Source organism: Salmo salar, chromosome 03 (genome assembly GCF_965601325.2).
Source record: "Salmo salar chromosome 03, fSalSal1, whole genome shotgun sequence".
In the NCBI taxonomy this organism is placed as follows: Eukaryota; Metazoa; Chordata; class Actinopteri; order Salmoniformes; family Salmonidae; genus Salmo; species Salmo salar.
Window position 1 is genome coordinate 83,796,829 of NC_138293.1, and position 6,560 is coordinate 83,803,388.

Consider the following 6,560-nt stretch of genomic DNA (forward strand, 5'->3'; position numbering starts at 1 on the left):
TTGGGATGGGGGAAAGGAGAGGAGAAAGAGGGATGGGGGTGATGTCTATGAGTCTGAACCACATTCTAAATCACACATGTGTAGTACCAGGTTAATTCTCTGATCCTTTGATTGGATGGACAACATGTAAGTTCATACTGCAAAAGTTTGATTGGTTGGAGGACGTCCTCTGGAAGTTGGCATAATTACCTTGTAGGTTAATGGAAGGAGGTGAGTAGCACGGAAACTAGCTGTCCTCCGGCTACACCATAGTGCTACCCTAGAGCGTTCTGTGGAAGCTACTGTAGACCATTGTAAAACAGCGTGTTAATCAGGTATTTGGTGATGTGTATATATTTAGTATAGTTCTATCTAAAAAAGATTTTTTTAATGTACATTTTTTAAATCTTATTTGTATTCACTGAGTAGGATGGTCCTCCCCTTCCTCTTCTGCAGAGCCTACACTGACACACACACACACACACACACACACACACACACACACACACACACACACACACACATGCTTACCTGCTCACATTCCCACCACCACATACACACACACCATTCTCACACCATCATCCTTTCCCTGCCGTTTACAGTCTTTGTTCCCGAAGCGTTGTTATTTCTCCACTGTGATTGTTACCTCAGCAGCAGAGACAACATGCTTCTGTTCCAGTACCACATTGTGTCGGCTACACTGGTGAATTAATGGTGCTTTGCATCGAACCCTTTAGTTCTATGTTCTGTTGTGTTGCACCATTTCTTCTAGCACTCTGGTAATGGTACATGTATAGCCTCTGTCATTCAGGCATAAACAGGAAAACAAACTCATTGGACAAACAGACTGGAAAAGTGTTCTAATGGTCTCCATGGAGATATGGTATCCAGGCAGATGTTGGGGGTGAATCAATCAGAACATTTAGCATTTACATTTTAATGGTTTTTAGTACAATAACGCCAAATAGACAGTGCTGTAGCCTACAGTAAGTGAGCAGGGGTTGTGAGTGTTCTGTTGTCACGTGCATACACTTAATTTACACGTGTCATCTGTTTGTTTGAGCTTGAATTGAGGATCATTTGAAAAAAATGAATCAAGGAAGTAGGAAGCAGGAATTTTAAATCAAAATATATTTTTTAAATAGTCACAGATATGTACCTATGGAGATGCTATGAATGTATTATTCTGGAACCAACTGGTTGATTGGTTCAGTTCTCCTCCTGTCTGATCTGCAGGCTATGGAACTGCCATCAGGGGTCTACAAAGCCACTGAGGACAGAGAGACCACCTTGAACACAAAGGTAAGCTATTGAGCAATAACCAGTGAAATAGTATATGGGATTTCATGATGTGTATTTTCAGTTATTATGGTGTATTTTCAGTTATTTCAGTATATTTCCAGGGTACATCCATCCTCTCCTAATGAAAAGAGACAGACTGTCAGGAATGGCATTCTATATTATTGTAATAAATGGTGTGATATGGAACACCAGTATATACAATTATTCTGGTAATACAAGTATTGATTGGGGACAGCACTGAACCCTGCTGCCCCCCTCTAGGCCTTAATGATATCTGAATGTTCAGAAGATTAAGACTTTTTTACTGGGACTTTAATTTAATCTTCAACTGAATTTTCTGATGGGCCGCTCTGTTGCGCTCTCTTCTTTCAATCTCTAGTGACTCTCCCCATCTCTTTCTCTCTGGGTCTGACGTTCTCTTTCTCTCTCTCTCTCTGAATCTCCTCTCTCCCTCTCACCCCCCCCCCCCCCCCTGTCCCTCTCTCTTTCCTCCTCTCTCTCCCTACCTCCCTCCTTCCTCTCCTGGGATCTGTCAAGCAGCTTTAGCTGCCTGATATTAAACTAGAAAGGCAGCCCCACTGTAGCCTGCAGAGACTTGCTGTTTATTAAAGGAGAATAGGAGAGTTATGTCGCTTGGTAAATGCTGCTCTCTGAGTTCCATTACTGTATGTTTGTGTCTCCTCTATCTCTGTCCTCTGTTTACTCTCCTCTACACGGTTAATTGTCTTTCTTTTCTAGTTCCCCCTGCTGTGTGTTTGTGTCGGCATTGGTCCTGAGTCTGTCTAGGAAACCTTCCAGGATTGATTTGACCTATATAGTTAACCTACTAGTCTCTTGATACATAAGGAGCAGTACATAATTTACTATATGATATACACTGGGTATAACAAACATTAAGAACCCTCCCTCCCTTTGCCCTCAGAACAGCCTCAATTCGTCAGAGCATGGACTCTGCAAGGTGTCGAAAGCGTTCCACAGGGATGCTGGCCCATGTTGACTCAGTTGTGTGAAGTTGGCTGGATGTCCTTTGGGTGGTGGACCATTCTTGACACACAGGAAACTGTTGAGCGTGAAAAACCAAGGCTGTTGCAGTTCTTGACACACTCAAACCGGTGTGTCTATTACCAAACCCCGTTCAAAGGCACTTAAATGTTTTGTCTTGCCCATTCACCCTCTGAATGGCACATATACACAATCCATGTCTCAATTGTCTCAAGGCTTAAAAATCTAATCAAATCAAACTTTATTTGTCACATGCACCGAACACAACAGGTAGACCTTACAGTGAAATGCTTACTTACAAGCTTTAACCAACAATGCAGTTCGAGAAGGAGTTAAGAGTTTATTTTCCAAATAAACTAAAGTAAAATAATAATAATTATTAATAATAATATTAATAGTAATAATAATAAAAAGTAACACAATAAAATAACAATAACGAGGCTATATACAGGGGGTACCAGTACCGAGTCAATGTGCGGGGGTACAGGTCAGTTGAGGTAATTTGTACATGTAGGTAGGGGTAATGGGGGGGGGGTCAATGTAAATAGTCTGGGTTTCCATTTGATTAATTGTTCAGCATTCTTATGGCTTGGGGGTAGAAGCTGTTAAGGATCCTTTTGGTTCTAGACTTGGTGCTCCGGTAACATGCAGTAGCAGAGAGAACAGTCTATGACTTGGGGAAGCAGAGGGAACAGTCTATGACTTGGGTGACTGGACTCTTTGACAATTTTTGGGGCCTTCCTCTGACATCGCCTAGTATAGAGGTCCTGGATGGCAGGAAGCTTGGCCCCAGTGATGTACTGGGCCGTACGCATTACCCTTTGTAGCGCCTTATAGTCAGATGTCGAGCAGTTGCCATACCAGGCGGTGATGCAACTGGTCAGGATGGTGCAGCTGTAGAACTTTTTGAGGATCTGAGGACCCATGCCAAATCTTTTCAGTCTCCTGAGGGGGAATAGGTGTTGTTGTGCCCACTTCACGATTGTCTTGGAGTTTTTGGACCATTCTAGTTTGTTGGTGATGTGGACACCAAGGAACTTGAAACTCTCGACCCACTTCACTACAGCCACGTCGATGTTAATGGGGGCCTGTTTGGCCCGACTTTTCCTGTAGTCCACAATCAGCTCCTTTGACTTGCTCACATTGAGGGAGAGGTTGTTGTCCTGGCACCACACTACCAGGTCTCTGACCTCCTCCCTATAGGCTGTCTCATCGTTGTTGGTAATCAGGCTGACCACTGTTGTGTCGACCGCAAACTTAATGATGGTGTTGGAGTTGTGTTTTGCCACGCAGTAGTGGGTGAACAGGGAGTACAGGAGGGGACGAAGCACGCAAGCCCTGAGGATCAGCGTGGCAGACGTGTTGTTGCCTACCCTTACCACCTGGGGGCAGCCCGTTAGGAAGTCCAGGATCCAGTTGCAGAGGGAGGTGTTTAGTCCTAGGGGCCCTTAGCTTAGTGATGAGCTTTGTGGACTCTATGGTGTTGAACGCTGAGCTGTAGTCAATGAACAGCATTCTTACATAGGTGTTCCTTTAGTCCAGGTGGGAAAGGGCAGTGTGGAGTGTGATTGATATATTATTAACCCACTAGTCTCCTGACGTACGGAAGTTTACATCCACTTAGGTTTGAGTCATTAAAACTCGTTTTTCAACTACTCCACAAATTTCTTGTTAACAAACCATAGTTTTGGCAAGTCGGTTAAGACATCTACTTTGTGCATGACACAAGTCCTTTTTCTAACCATTTTTTACAGACAGATTATTTCATTTCTAATTCACTGTATCACAATTCAAGTGGGTCAGAAGTTTACATACACTAAGATGACTGTGCCTTTAAACAGCTTGGAAAATTCCAGAAAATGATGTCATGCATTTAGAAGCGTATGATAGGCTAATTGACATCATTTGAGTCAATTGGAGGTGTACCTGTGGATGTATTTCAAGGCCTACCTTCAAACTCAGTACCTCTTTGCTTGACATCATGGGAAAATCAAAAGAAATCAGCCAAGTGCTCCACAAGCCTGGTTCATCCTTGGGAGCAATTTCCAAACATCTGAAGGTACCATGTTCATCTGCACAAACAATAGTACACAAGTATAAACACCATGGGACCACGCAGCCGTCATACCACTCAGGAAGGAGACGCGTTCTGTCTCCTAGAGGTGAACGTACTTTGGTGCGAAAAGTGCAAATCAGTCCCAGAACAACAGCAAAGGACCTTGTGAAGATGCTGGAAGAAACAGGTACAAAAGTATCTATATCCACAGTAAAACGAGTCCTATATCGACATAACCTGAGAGGCCGCTCAGCAAGGAAGAAACCACTGCTCCAAAACCACCATAAAAAAGCCAGACTACGGTTTGCAACTGCACATGGGGACAAAGATCGTACTTTGATGAGAAATGTCCTCTGGTCTGATGAAGCAAAAATAGAACTGTTTGGCCATAATGACCATCGTTATGTTTGGAGGAAAAGGGGGAGGCTTGCAAGCCGAAGAACACCATCTCAACCGTGAAGCACGCGGGTGGCAGCATCATGTTGTGGGGTTGCTTTGCTGCCAGAGGGACTGGTGCACTTCACTAAATAGATGGCATCATGAGGAAAGAAAAGTATGTGGATATATTGAAGCAACATCTCAAGACATCAGTCAGGAAGTTAAAGCTTGGTCGCAAATGGGTCTTCCAAATGGACAATGACCTCAAGCATACCAGCTCTGTCAGGAGGAATGGGCAAAAATTCCCCCAACTTATTGTGGGAAACTTGTGGAAGGCTACCTGAAACGTTTGACCCAAGTTAAACAATTTAAAGGCAGTGCTACCAAATACTAATTGAGTGTATGTAAACTTCTGACCCACTGGGAATGTGATGAAAGAAATAAAAGCTGAAATAAATAATTCTCTCTACTATTATTCTGACATTTCACATTCTTAAAATAAAGTGGTGATCCTAACTGACCTAAGACAGGGAATTTTTACTAGGATTAATTGTCAGGAATTGTGAAAAACGGAGTTTAAATGTATTTGGCTAAGGTGTATGTAAACTTCTGACTTCAACTGTATAAGGAGCACCACAACATATATGATATATCTTGAACATTTCTCAGGAGCAATATGTTTCCTGATTCCTAGAAAGCTATGAAGCTGTCTTGGATTTCAATTGTCAATGTTCTCAATCTCAACAATAGAGAGGGCTCTCTAGAGCTTTTGGTGAACGCCTGATCTGTGTGGGCATGTGTGCGGGCATGTGGAAATCCTCATTCTCTCAGGTCAGAAAGAGGTATTTCCACGGTGTGTGAGTGGAAGGTTGAAGTACTCCAAGAAAGGAGGGTAAAGGATGATATCAGGGCCATATACTCTACTTTACACAGGCAGCACAATTCTGATATTTTGCCCAATTATTATCAAAACAAAAAAAGATGATCTGATTTGTCAAAAGATCAGACTTCATTAAAAAAAAGATCAGACTTGGGCTGCCTGTGAAACACAGCCTTATGTGTCCCTGAAACCGTTTGTATTCTAACTCCCCATCAGACAGGCTGAGCTCTCTGTGTGTGTCTGTAACTCTGAGGGTCTTGATTGGAAGACTGGTAGAGCTCTCAGTCAGGGTTCTGTAACTTTGATTGGAAGTGTCTGGTGGTGTTAAGTGATTTACTGGATCTGTGCCACCTGGCTCTCCACGAATAAATCCTTCTCTGACAGCCATCCATTCCCGAAGTCTCCACTTCTCTCTCTACCCCCCTTTTCTCTCTGTCTATTTCTCCCTTTCTCCCCTCTCCCTCTCTTCTCTGCTTCCTCTCTCCATCTCTCTATCTCTTCCCTCCTGTCCATCTCTCTCATCTCTGCTTTCCAGCTCATTTGCATGGCAGAGCCTTGGTGATTATGCACCATGCAAATGACACTGCTCTCTGCACAAGGTGATTTCAACCCACCCAGTCATCCTCCCTTTATTTCTAGTTCAATTCAATTCAAGGGCTTTATTGGCATGGGAAACACATGTTAACATTGCCAAAGCAAGTGAAGTAGATAATAAACAAAAGTGAAAATTAACAAGGAAAAGTGGATTCTGTCTTTATCCAGACATTTGAGTGTTTTTATCTTTTTGTCCCTGGCTGTTTTTATAGGTGTCCTTCTGGAGGGATCAAGCTGAACTCGTGTGTGTGTGTGTGTGTGTGTGTGTGTGTGTGTGTGTGTGTGTGTGTGTGTGTGTGTGTGTGTGTGTGTGTGTGTGTGTGTGTGTGTGTGTGTGTGTGTGTGTGTGTGTGTGTGTGTGTGTGTGTG